This window comes from Salmo salar, chromosome 09 (assembly GCF_965601325.2).
Source record: "Salmo salar chromosome 09, fSalSal1, whole genome shotgun sequence".
NCBI lineage: Eukaryota > Metazoa > Chordata > Actinopteri > Salmoniformes > Salmonidae > Salmo > Salmo salar.
Genome location: NC_138299.1, coordinates 83,524,476 through 83,538,434, shown reverse-complemented (window position 1 = coordinate 83,538,434; position 13,959 = coordinate 83,524,476). Strand labels below are relative to the sequence as shown.

Below are 13,959 nucleotides of genomic sequence, written 5' to 3'. Positions count from 1 at the left end.
CGACACTTCGCATGGTGATCTTAGGCTTGTGTGCGACTGCTCGGCCATGGAAACCCATTTTATGAAGCTCCCAACGAACAGTTCTTGTGCTGACATTGCTTCTAGGGGCAGTTTGGAAGTGTTGCAACCGAGGACAGATGATTTTTACGGACTATGCGCTTCAGCACTCTGCGATCCCGTTCTCTGAGCTTGTGTGACCTACCACTTCGCAGCTGAGCTGTTGTTGCTCCTAGACATTTCCACTTCATAATAACAGGTCTTACAGTTGCCATCTTGCATCTTACATGATGCAAGATTGCGCAGACAGAGATGGTCGCCTCGCTTCACATCCTTAGGAAACTATGCAGTAATTTGTATTTTTATGTATTATTTCTTACATGGTTAGCCCAGAAAATCTTAAGTGTTATTACATACAGATGGGAAGAACTGTTGGATATAAGAGCGACATCAATTTACCAACATTATGACCAGGAATACAACTTTGCCGAAGCGGATCCTTTGTTCGGACATCCACCCTAAACATTGGATCTAATCCCAGAGGCCGACCCAAAACAACGTCGTCACCGCAGGAAAGGCAGACGGAGTGGCCTCCTGGTCAGACTTAGAAGGCGAGCACACCATCCACCGCTTCTGAGCATACTACTCGCCAATATCCAGTCTCTAGACAACAAGGTGGACGAAATTAGGGCAGGGGTTGCCTTCCAGAGACACATCAGAGATTGTAACATTCTCTGTTTCATGGAAACATGGCTCACTCGGGATATGTTGTCAGAGTCGGTACAGCCACCAGGTTTCTTCATGCGTCTCGCCGACAGAAATAAACATCTCTCTGGTAAGAGGAAGGGTGGGGGTGTATGTCTCATGATCAACGACTCATGATCTACGACTCATACAGGAACTTAAGTCCTTTTGTTCACCTGAACTAGAATTCCTTACAATCAAATGCAGACCGCATTATCTCCCAAGAGAATTCTCTTTGATTATAGTCACAGCCGTGTATACCCCCCCCAACAGATACCTCGACGGCCCTGAAAGAACTTCACTGGACTCTATGTAAACTGGAAACTATATATCCTGAGGCTGCATTTATTGTAGCTGAGGATTTTAACAAAGCTAATTTGAGAACAAGGCTAACTAAATTCTACCAGCACATTGATTGCTGTACCCGCTAGAGCAAAACTCTGGACCACTGTTATTCTAACTTCTGCGATGCATACATGGCCCTCCTTTCGGCAAATCTGACCATGACTCCATCTTGTTGCTCCCCTCCTATAGGCATAAACTAAAACAGGAAACGCCCATGCTTAGGTCTGTCCAATGCTGGTCTGACCAATTGGATTCCACGCTTCAAGATTGCTTCAATCACGTGGACTGGGATATGTTCCGGGTAGCCTCAGACAATAACATCGACGTATACGCTAACTCGGTGAGTGAGTTTATTAGGAAGTGCATTAGAGATGTTGTTCCCACTGTGACAATTAAAACCTTCCCTAATCAGAAACCGTGGATTGATGGCAGCATTCGCGTAAAACTGAAAGTGCGAACCACCGCATTTAATCATGGCAAGGCGACTGGAAACATGACCAAATACAAACAGTGTAGGTATTCCCTCTGCAAGGCAATAAAACAAGCAAAGCGTCAGTATAGAGACAAAATAGAGTCGCAATTCAATGGCTCAGCCACGAGAAATATGTGGCAGGGTCTACAGACAATCACGGATTACAAAAAGAAAACCAGCCCCGTCGCGGACGTCTTGCTCCCAGACAAATTAAACAACTTCTTTGCACGCTTTGAGGACAATTCAATGCCACCGACATGGCCCGCTACCAAAGACTGTGGGCTCTCCTTCTCCATGGCCGACGTGAGTAATACATTTAAACGTGTTAACCCTCGCAGGGCTGCCGGCCCAGACAGCATCCCTAGCCGCGTCCTCAGAGCATGTGCAGACCAGCTGGCTGGTGTGTTTATGGACATATTCAATCAATCCCTATCCCAGTCTGCTGTCCCCACATGCTTCAAGTTGGCCACCATTGTTCCTGTTCCCAAGAAAGCTAAGGTAACTGAACTAAATGACTATCGCCCCGTAGCACTCACCTCTGTCATCATGAAGTGCTTTGAGAGACTAGTCAAGGATCATATCACCTCCACCCTACCTGATACCCTAGACCCACTCCAATTTCCTTACCGCCCCAATAGGTCCACAGACGATGCATTCGCCATCACACTGCACACTGCCCTATCCCATTTGGACAAGAGGAATATCTATGTAAGAATGTTGTTCATTGACTACAGCTCAGCATTCAACACCATAGTACCCTCCAAACTCATCATTAAGCTTGAGACACTGGGTCTCGACCCCGCCCTGTGCAAATGGGTCCTGGACTTTCTGACGGGCCGCCCCCAGGTGGTGGAGGTAGGAAACAACATCTCCACCCCGCTTATCTTCAACACTGGGGCCCCACAAGGGTGCATTCTCAGCCCTCTCCTGTACTCCCTGTTCACCCATGACTGTGTGGTCATGCACGCCTCCAACTCAATCATCAAGTTTGCAGACGACACTACAGTGGTAGGCTTGATTACCAACAACGATGAGACAGCCTACAGGGAGGAGGTGAGGGCCCTCGGAGTGTGGTGTCAGGAAAATAACCTCTCACTCAACGTCAACAAAACAAAGGAGATGATCATGGACTGCAGGAAACAGCAGAGGGAGCACATGCATTTCGCTACACTCGCATTAACATCTGCTAACCATGTGTATGTGACCAATAAAATTTGATTTGACCGGGGCAGCTCTTGCAGGGCAGAAATTTGATGAACTGACTTGTTGGAAAGGTGGCATCCTATGACAGTGACACGTTGAAATTCATTGAATTCTTCAGTAAGGTCATTCTACTGCCAATGTTTGTCTATGGAGATTACATGGCTATGTGCTCGATTTTATACACCTGTCAGAAATTGGTGTGGCTGAAATAGCCGAATCCACTCATTTGAAGGGGTGTCACATACTTTTGTATATATAGTGTAGCTTTAAAACTATAATATTTTCTCATGTGTAGAATTGCAGGAAATTAGTTTTAAGGAAGCACTATGCAGAAATCGCTCTACCATTTTCCTGGTTATAGTTTGCCTAATTTCAGTTTATGTGACAAAATAAGCTGTCATTGTGTAGAGAATCATTGTATCATCTAAACCGGTGTTTGAAGCTGGTGTACAAAACCGAAAGGAAAAGACTCAAAAACGAAACTTCAGAACGGGAAGCATAGAAATAGCACACATAGAACAGATCTACCGATTCCTAGACTTGCTTTCAACGGAATTAAAAATCTATAACTCACATTTCTATGTGAATTTGGTCATGTCTCTCAAAAAGTTGCATATTGTAGCTTTAAAACATAACATCTTTGTATCTGTGGCCAAGAGAATGGCCTCTAAAATTTTAGGTTGGAGAGCACGCCATTGGCCACGCCCACTACCACTACCCCAACCCCATACACTAGCTTTTCCACCAGTGCTGAAAAAAATCCTAGGGGAAACTCTGACTTGAGTGTCTCTTTATTAGAATGGAGAATGTGATTTTTGCAATGCCTCCCCCCCACAAATTGAATGTGTTTCAGAGAGAGCAGGCTCACTGTGTGCTGTGTGGAATGCTGAAGAGGTTGAAGGGGTTTGAGCCGCGGGCTGATTAGTGGACAGTTTGCTCTTTTCTCTCTCGTCTCCTTTGATCAGCAGGAGGAATGTGCTCTCATCTCTCTCATGCAGTCTCTTTATGGCCTGCTTTGGATCATGTGCACATGCTTGCACTCATTATCTGTCAAATAAGATTTCCAAGATGGCGTCTTTGTCCTGTCGTGTCCCTTGTATATATCTTTTTACATCTTTTTCTTCGCATATCTTTTTAAAATATTTTCCTAAACCTCAACTTCTAAATACTCTCCTGCAACCCGCATCACCCAATGTGGCGTGGATCTGTTTTTTTCAAAAGTATTTCTATTTACTTCTGATCTGGAATCCCTCAACTGAAGCTAGCCAGCTAACTACCTACCAGCTATCAGTCAGCAAACCATTGCTAGCGGTCATCAGCTAACCTTTAGCTCGGAATGCTCTCGCCAGTTCGAACAACGTGACTCAAACCAGAGCATAACGGACCTATTATAATTGTATATATTTTTTTCCCCATATCCCCGGATTCCTATCACAAACTCGGAACATTTTCATCTGGATCTTCGCAACTAGCTAACTGCAATCCCGGGTGACTACTCCCGGCTAGCGTTTCCATCCCAGAGCAAGCACCAATTAGCCTGAAGCTAGCTCGGCCAGGGCTCCTGTGCTACCACCGAAGCCCACTCCTGGGCTACAATATCCGGACTCATTCTACTGCCGGTACGGGGCACGGAACCCCGCCGATCCTCTACGACTGGAATACCGACATAAACTGCCCGAGGATTCCAACAGGCCCCTCAGGCGCGATGTCCGCTGAAGGCCCATTCTGCTAACCGGCCTGCTAGCTATCTAGAGCTACTTGGAAGCCTACTAATTCCACGACTGGTCTATCGACGTCACCGCACGAAGAGGCAAAAACAGACTTACCCCCATTTGCGACGTCCCCTAAAGGCTAACTTGCTAGCCCCGGTCTGCTAACTGCTAGCTTGCCTGCCCCGGTCTGCTAACTGCTAGCCCCAGTCTGCCAACTGCTTGCTTGCTAACCCGGTCTGCTAACTGCTAGCTTGCCAGCCCCGGTCTGGTAATTGCTAGCTTGTTTAGCCCCGGCCTACTAACTGTTAGCTTGTTAGCATCGGCCTGCTAACTGTCTGAATCGCCGTGTCCCCAGTCAGCCCAACCAATCACTGGACCCATATGTTCTCTTGGCTACTCATGCGTCTCTCTAATATCAATATGCCTCGTCCATTACTGTCCTGGTTAGTGATTACTGTCTTATTTCACTGTAGAGCCGCTAGCCCTGCTCAATATGCCTTAACCAACCATGTTGTTCCACCTACTACATATGCAATGACATCACCTGGTTTAAACGTCTCCAGGGACTATATCTCTCTCATCATTACTCAATGCCTAAGTTTACCTCTAATGTACTCACATCATACCATACCTTTGTCTGTACACTATGCCTTGAATCTATGCTATCGTGCCCAGAAACCTGCTCCTTTTACTCTCTGTTCCAAACGTGCTAGACGGCCAGTTCGTATAGCCTTTAGCCGTACCCTTATCCTACTTCTGCTCTGTTCCTCTAGTGATGTGGAGGTTAATCCAGGTCCTGCAGTGCCTAGCTCCACTCCCACTCCCCAGGTGCTCTCATTTGTTGACTTCTGTAACCATAAAAGCCTTGGTTTCATGCATGTTAACATTAGAAGCCTACTACCTAAGTTTGCTTTACTCAATGCTTTAGCACACTCTGCCAACCCGGATGTCTTAGCCATGTCTGAGTCCTGGCTTAGGAAAACCACCAAAAACCCTGAAGTCTCCATCGCTAACTATAACATTTTCCACCAAGATAGAACTGCCAAAGGGGGCAGTGTTGCAATCTACTGCAAAGATAGCCTGCAGAGTTCTGTATTACTATCCAAGTCTGTACCCAAACAATTCGAGCTTCTACTTCTAAAAATTCACCTTTCCAGAAACAAGTCTCTCACTGTTGCCGCTTGCTATAGACCTCCCTCTGCCCCCAGCTGTCCCCTCAATACCATATGTGAATTGATTGCCCCCCATCTATCTTCTGGGCTCGTGTTACTAGGTGACCTAAACTTGGACATGCTTAACACCCCGGCCATCCTACAATCTAAGCTCAATGCCCTCAATCTCACACAAATTATCAATGAACCTACCAGGTACAACCCCATATTCGTAAACACGGGCACCCTCATAGATGTCATCCTAACTAACTCGCCCTCCAAATACACCTCTGCTGTTTTCAATCAAGATCTCAGCGATCACTGCCTCATTGCCTGCATCCGTAATGGGTCTGCGACCAAACGACCACCCCTCATCACTGTCAAACGCTCCCTAAAACAATTCTGCAAGCAGGCCTTTCTAATCGACATGGCCGGGGTATCCTGGAATGACATTGACCTCAACCCGTCAGTAGATGATGCCTGGCTATTCTTTAAAAGTGCCTTCCTCACCATCTTAAATAAGCATGCCCCACTCCAAAAATGTAGAACTAGGAATAGATATAGTCCTTGGTTCACTCCAGACCTGTCTGCCCTTGACCAGCACAAAAACATCCTGTGGCATTCTGCATTAGCATCGAATAGCCCCCGTGATATGCAACTTTTCAGGAAAGTTAGGAACAAATATACACAGGCAGTTAGAAAAGCTAAGGCTAGCTTTTTCAAACAGAAATTTGCATCCTGTAGTACTAACTCAAAAAAGTTCTGGGACACTGTAAGTCCATGGAGAATAAGAGCACCTCCTCCCAGCTGCCTACTGCTCTGAGGCTAGGAAACACTGTTACCACCGATAAATCCACTATAATTGAGAATTTCAATAAGCATTTCTCTACGCCTGGCCATGCTTTCCACCTGGCTACCCCTACCCCGGTCAACTGCCCGGCACCCTCCACAGCAACCTGCCAAAGCCCCCACCATTTCTCCTTCACCCAAATCCAGATAGCTGATGTTCTGAAAGAGCTGCAAAATCTGGAACCATACAAATCAGCCGGGCTAGACATTCCGGACCCTTTCTTTCTAAAATGATCTGCTGAAATTGATGCAACCCCTATTACTAGCCTGTTCAACCTCTCTTTCGTATCGTCTGAGATTCCCAAAGATTGGAAAGCTGCCGTGGTCATCCCCCTCTTCAAAGGGGGTGACACTCTAGACCCAAACTGCTACAGACCTATATCTATCCTACCCTGTCTTTCTAAGGTCTTTGAACGGCAAGTTAACAAACAGATTACAAACCATTTCGAATCCCAACGTACCTTCTCCGCTATGCAATCTGGTTTCAGAGCTGGTCATGGGTGCACCTCAGCCACGCTCAAGATCCTAAACGACATCATAACCACCATCGATAAGAGACATTACTGTGCTGCCATATTCATCGACCTGGCCAAAGCTTTCGACTTTGTCAATCACCACATTCTTATTGGCAGACTCGACAGCCTTCGTTTCTCAAATGATTGCCTCGCCTGGTTTACCAACTACTTCTCTGATAGAGTTCAGTGTGTCAAATCGGAGGGCCTGTTGTCCGGACCTCTGGCAGTCTCTATGGGTGTGCCACAGGGTTAAATTCTCGGGCCGACTCTCTTCTCTGTATACATCAATGATGTTGCTCTTGCTGCTGGTGATTCTCTGATCCACCTCTACGCAGACGACACCATTCTGTGTACTTCTGGCCCCTCTTTGGACATTGTGTTAACTAACCTCCAGACGAGCTTCAATGCCATACAACTCTCCTTCCGTGGCCTCCAACTGCTCTTTAACGCAGGTAAAACTAAATGCATGCTATTCAATCGATCACTGCCCGCACCTGCTCGCCTGTCCAGCATCACTACTCTGGACAGCTCTGACTTAGAATACGTGGACAACTACAAATACCTGGGTGTCTGGTTAGACTGTAAACTCTCCTTCCAGACTCACATTAAGCATCTCCAATCCAAAGTCAAATCTAGAATCGGCTTCCTATATCGCAACAAAGCATCCTTCACTCATGCTGCCAAACACACCCTCGTAAAACTGACCATCCTACCGATCCTCGACTTCGGTGATGTCATCTATAAAATAGCCTCCAACACTCTACTCAACAAACTGGATGCAGTCTATCACAGTGCCATCCGTTTTGTCACCAAAGCCCCATACACTACCCACCATTGCAACCTGTACGCTCTCGTTGGTTGGCCCTCGCTTCATACTCGTCGCCAAACCCACTGGCTATAGGTTATCTACAAGTCTCTGCTAGGTAAAGCCCCGCCTTATCTCAGCTCACTGGTTACCATAGCAGCACCCACTCGTAGCATGCGCTCCAGCAGGTATATCTCACTGGTCACCCCCAAAGCCAATTCTTCCTTTGGCCGCCTTTCCTTCCAGTTCTCTGCTGCCAATGACTGGTTCGAACTGCAAAAATCTCTGAAGCTGGAGACTCATATCTCCCTCACTAGCTTTAAGCACCAGCTGTCAGAGCAGCTCACAGATCACTGCACCTGTACATAGCCCATCTGTAAACAGCCCATCTATCTACCTACCTCATCCCCATACTGTATTTATTTATCTTGCTCCTTTGCACCCCAGTATCTCTACTTGCACATTCATCTTCTGCACATCTACCATTCCAGTGTTTAATTGCTATATTGTAATTACTTCGCCACCATGGCCTATTTATTGCCTTAACTTACCTCATTTGCACTCACTGTATTTAGACCTTTTGTTTTCTTTTGTTCTATAGTATTATTGACTTTATGTTTTGTTTATTCCATGTGTAACTCTGTGTTGTTGTATGTGTCGAATTGCTATGCTTGTTTTTGAACATGTTAGTCTGAAATGTTATCCAAAGGATTTGCTGGCACACTAAAATAAGCATTTAGAAATGGGAAATCAAATGATCTGCTACTTCTGCAGTGATTCCGTGAGAGTGAGACCTATAACTATTGTCCTACTGTATGTCCTACTGCGTGTTCAAGGTCTCAATGTATCATATCCCACTAACACTAGGAATTATTCCCCTACAGATGTAGGATCTTCATTTGAGCCAGTTTGCAAGCAAGAAAATAATCCTGCAGCAACAGGAAATGTTAAATATTATGTGGATTATTATGAATGAACATTTTTGTAGTGGCTGATACATTTGTTTGTTAGAGCAAATCAAGTCTGAATTTTCCAAGTGGAAATTACAACCTTTACAAGACTTAAAAACTCAAATACACTACAAGTTTGCATTTCCTGCAGTGTAGTAAAATTCTCAGCAACAAAAGAGTGATCAAATTAAGATCCTACATCCGTATATTGTAAAAAAAAAATACTCTACCTTGCATTGCTTGCCCACAACTATTGGTGAATTGTCTGACCACTAAAAGCATTTTTCCCGTTTATTAACTAACTTCAATTGTTTCCCTTTGAAAATAGCCTGTGGCAATGGACCACAGCCAGCCTTAACGTTTAAGAAATAATTTTGGTCAAAGCAAGAATGTGCCACAATCCCTCTTGTGACTAATATATTTTTAACAGAAGAAATAGACATTTGTAATTTTGTAAAACATTTGTTAAAAATCTGATTTGCCTAGAACTCTATTGTTTGTATATGGTCATTGGCCCAACAGTTTTCAGCCCATTGTTATTGTAATGGAGAATCAGATTTTAATCCAATTCGATTAGATGAGGTCTTGTTATTTTCCATGTGTGCTTGCTCTCTCACTCTGCTGTTCTGGCAGAGGAAGCTGTGGCCATTTTAACTCCTGCCTGTGCTCGTGGGGAACCCCGGCCCACATCCTGATTGAACCTGGTGCTGAGTGTCTACTTCAGAGTTCTGTTCACATGGTGTGGCCTGCTGCTGTCTGCCCAACCACCAAACACTCTAGTCTCTACTCATATTGATGCCCAACAGTACAGTACCAGTCAAAAGTTTGGACACACCTACTCAATCAAGGGTTTTTCTTTAATTGTATTATTTTCTACATTGTAGAATAATAGTGAAGACATCAAAACTATGAAATCAAATCAAACTTTATTTGTCACATCCGCCGAATACAACAGGTAGACCTTATCGTGAAATGCTTACAAGCCCTTAATCAACAGTGCAGTTCAAGAAAGAGTTCATAAAATATTTACCAAATAAACCAAAGTAAAAAAGTATTAAAAAGTAACACAATAAAATAACAATAACGAGGCTATATACAGGGGGTACTTGTACCGACTCAATGTGCTGGGGTACAGGTTAGTTGAGGTAATTTGTTAATGTAGGTAGGGGTGAAGTGACTATGCATAGATATTGAACAGCTGGTAGTAACAGTGTAAAAAAACTAATGGGGGGGTGTCAATGTAAATAGTCAGAGTGGCCATTTGATTATTTGTTCAGAAGTCTCATGGCTTTGGGGTAGAAGCTGTTACGGAGCCTTTTGGTCCTAGACTTGGCGCTCCGGTACCGCTTGCCATGCGGTAGCAGAGAGAACAGTCTATGACTTGGGTGACTGGAGTCTTTGACAATTTTTGGGTCTTTCCTCTGACACCACCTGGTATATAGGTCCTGGATGGCAGGAAGTTTGGCTCCAGTTATGTACTGGGCGTACGCACTACTCGCTGTTGGCCTTAAGGTCAGATGCCGTGCAGTTGCCATACCAGGTGGTGATGGGGGGAAAAGGTGTTGCCATGGCCTCTTCACGACTGTCTTGGTGTGTTTGGACCATGAAAGTTCATTGGTGATGTGGACACCAAGGAACTTTAAACTCTCGACCCACTCTACTACAGCTCTGTTGATGTTAATGGGGGCATATTCGTCCCTCCTTTTCCTGGAGTCCACAATCCTTTGTCTTGCTCACATTGAGGGAGAGGTTGTTGTCCTGGCACCACACTGCCTGGTCTCTGACCACCTCCCTATACGCTGTCTCGTCATTGTCGGTGATCAGGTCTTCCACTGTTGTGTCGTCAGCAAACATAATGATGGTGTTGGAGTTGTGTTTGGCCACGCAGTCGTGGGCGAACAGGGAGTACAGGAGGGGACTAAGCATACACCCCTGAGGGGCTGCAGTGTTGAGGATCAGCGTGGCAGACATGTTGTTGCCTACCCTTACCACCTGGGGGTAGCCCGTCAGGAAGTCCAGAATCCAGTTGCAGAGGGAGGTGTTTAGTCCCAGGGTCCTTAGCTTAGTGATGAGCTTTGTGGGCACTATGGTGTTGAAAGCTGAGTTGTAGTCAATTAACAGCATTCTCACATACGTGTTCCTTTTGTCCAGGTGGGAAAGGGCAGTGTGTTAATTGTATATGGAATCACATATGGAATAAAATAACACATGGAATCATGTAGTAACCAAAAAACTGTTAAACAAATCCAAATATATTTTAGATTCTTCAAAGTAGCCACCATTTGCCTTGATGCCAGCTTTGCACACTCTTGACATTCTCTCAACCAGCTTCATGAGGAATGCTTTTACAACTGTCTTGAAGGAGTTCCCACATATGCTGAGCACTTATTGGCTGCTTTCCTTTCACTCTGCGGTCTAACTCATCCCAAACCATTTAAATTGGGTTGAAGTCGGATGATTGTGCAGGCCAGGTTATCTGATGCAGCACACACAGAATGCTGTGGTAGCCATGCTGTTTAAGTGTGCCTTGAATTCTAAATAAATAACAGACAGTGTCACCAGCAAAGCACCCCCACACCATCACGCCTCTTCCTCCATGCTTCATGGTGGGAACCGTACATGCAGAGATCATCCGTTCTCCTACTCTGCATCTCACAAAGACACAGCGGTTGGAACCAGAAATCTCAAATTTGGACTCATCAGACCAGGACAGATTTCCACCGGTCTAATGTCCATTGCTTGTGTTTCTTGGCCCAAGCAAGTCTCTTCTTATTATTGGTGTCCTTTAGTAGTGGTTTCTTTGCAGCAATACACTGTCTGTGATTCACGCAGTCTCCTCTGAACAGTTGATGTTGAGATGTGTCTGTTACTTGAACTCTGTTCAAGTATTTATTTGTGCTGCATTTATTTGTGCTGCAATATGAGGTACAGTTAACTCTAATGATCCTCATGAGAGCCAGTTTCATCAAAGCGCTTGATGGTTTTTGCTACTGCACTTGAAGAAACATACAAAGTTGAAATTTTTGGCATTGACTGACCTTCATATCTTAAAGTAATAATTTACTGTTGTTTCTCTTTGCTTATTTGAGCTGTTCTTGCCATAATATGGACTTGGTCTTTTACCAAATAGAGCTACCTTCTGTATACTGCCCCTACCTTGTCACAACACAACTGATTGGCTCAAACGCATTAAGAAGGAAATAAATTCCACAAATGAACTTTTAACAATGCACACCTGTTAATTGAAATGCATTCCAGGTGACTACCTTATGAAGCTGAGTAGGTGTGTCTAAACTTTTGACTGGTTCTGTACGTACAGATAACATGGGCAGGCAAATAGCAATACAGGAAATAGCAATACACATGCTTATACTCAAAGGCACTGCTTTTTGCTTGTTTTTTTCTATTTTATTGCAACATGTACAGTACACTCTTACAAAAAAAGATGCTACCTAGAACATAGAAAGGGTTATTGGGTTGTCCCCATAGGAGAATCCTTTGAAGAACCTTTTTTAGTTCCAGATTGACATGGAACCTAAAAGGGTTCTACCTGAAACCCAAAAGTGTTCTACCTGGAACCAAAAAAGGGTTTCCTATGTAGACAGCTGAAGAACTCTTTTGGAACCCTTTTTTCTAGGAGTGTAGCAATAATACTGTACCCAGGCTAGGGTTTTATTTCAAGCCAATCTGTGGATCGGATTGTAATCACATATGTGAGTGAGTAAGGATCCCCCATTTCTGTGGATGTGCAAGACTGCGGTTACGTAGACTTGCATATTGTGTAACAGTGCAGCTGCACAATACTATGTGATTGATGCCTTTCCCCAAGCTTGCGTTTATGGAATGAGTGGGTGTCTTGTCAATTGCCATTGGGATATATTGGAGCAATACTGGCAAGCTACCAATGGAGAAACTCTCTTTAGGTTTTCCCTGAGTTGAATTAGAAACTCTGCTTAAGATGGGTAGCTTGTATCTAGATAATGGATAGCTAAATTTCCAATATCCTTATTATAGAGAATCTTGGGAATTAAAAGTGTTCTCTCTCCTTGTGCATTTTCACTCCTTCTCCTGTTTTGTTAATAAGGTCAAATACACCAGACTTGTGAGAGCATAGTGGTGTTGTGGTGAAGTGAGTAGTCCACACCTGGTATAGCTGTGTGAGATTGTCTTCCTGGATACAACTGAATGCATTGGTAGTCTTTGATCTCCTTGTGTACACACAAAATGCTTAGACAGGTAATCCATAATGACAAAGTAAGAAAAAAACTTTTGTGTAAAGGCACTGAGGCAAAAGAGACACATATGTTTCTGCATTCTGCCCTCTTATTTTGTTAAAGGGATGTTGGTCACAGTTGTCCTATCTCCAATAAATTGCTTGGTTGTTATAAATGTACATATCCATGAATGTGTGATTTTAACCTTTGCTGAGTGAATGTTTTAAAAAATAATTTATCGGGTTTTTTTTGTACAGCAGCATTGCCAGGCTGTAACATGGGAAACTAGCTACTAAGCTCGTTCTCAATTATCTCCATCTTCTACAAATGCGCTGTATTACAGATGAGCAGTCGTGTCACATTCTGTCAGTGACTAACATTAATCTGCCTCAGCCCACTGCGCTGTGACGAGATGGCTGCAGTCAGGGAGAGTGTTACAGCAGCCTCTTATTGGTTCATGAGAGGCAGCTAAATGCATTGTATTGATTATGTGATTGTCCCATCTGATTGGCCCTCGCTGCACTCCTGATTTGGAAATAGGATATTAACTCATATGCATTTCATGGGTGGGAGGGTGGGTTCTGAGGTGGATAACAGCATTTTGTGGTATTTTCAAGCTACTCAATCTTTCCATATGTACATGATATTCTGTAGACAACAGTAAATTGTGTTGATGATATGAGCCATTTTTCAAATAAACAAACAATGGAGGTCAGTCTAGTGAGACGTACTGCCTCGGCTCAGCCCTTGTTACATTTTCTCTGCAAACTTTTCACAAATAACAGTTGCTGTACCTACTTTTCTGCTCCTCAGGTTCCAACACGTTTAATATTTTTACGTAGCACTGCTCTTCTACTTCTCTTTCCCTCTTTTTCTGCTCAAATGGACACAGCCACCATACTCAGTTGGATAAATATATACATTTTCCTCTCTCTCAATTCACCTCAACTGACTGGTAGACATTGTCTTAGACACTAGACTTTCCGTTGTGGTTACTAGTGT

At 44.2% G+C, this 13,959-nt stretch overlaps 1 protein-coding gene across 9 annotated transcripts in view; it reads left to right on the top strand.

The window, feature by feature from the left end:
* LOC106611981 (mitogen-activated protein kinase kinase kinase kinase 4) overlaps window positions 1–13,959 on the top strand; it is a 144,278-nt gene that overhangs the window by 10,281 nt on the left and 120,038 nt on the right. The window lies entirely within an intron of this gene.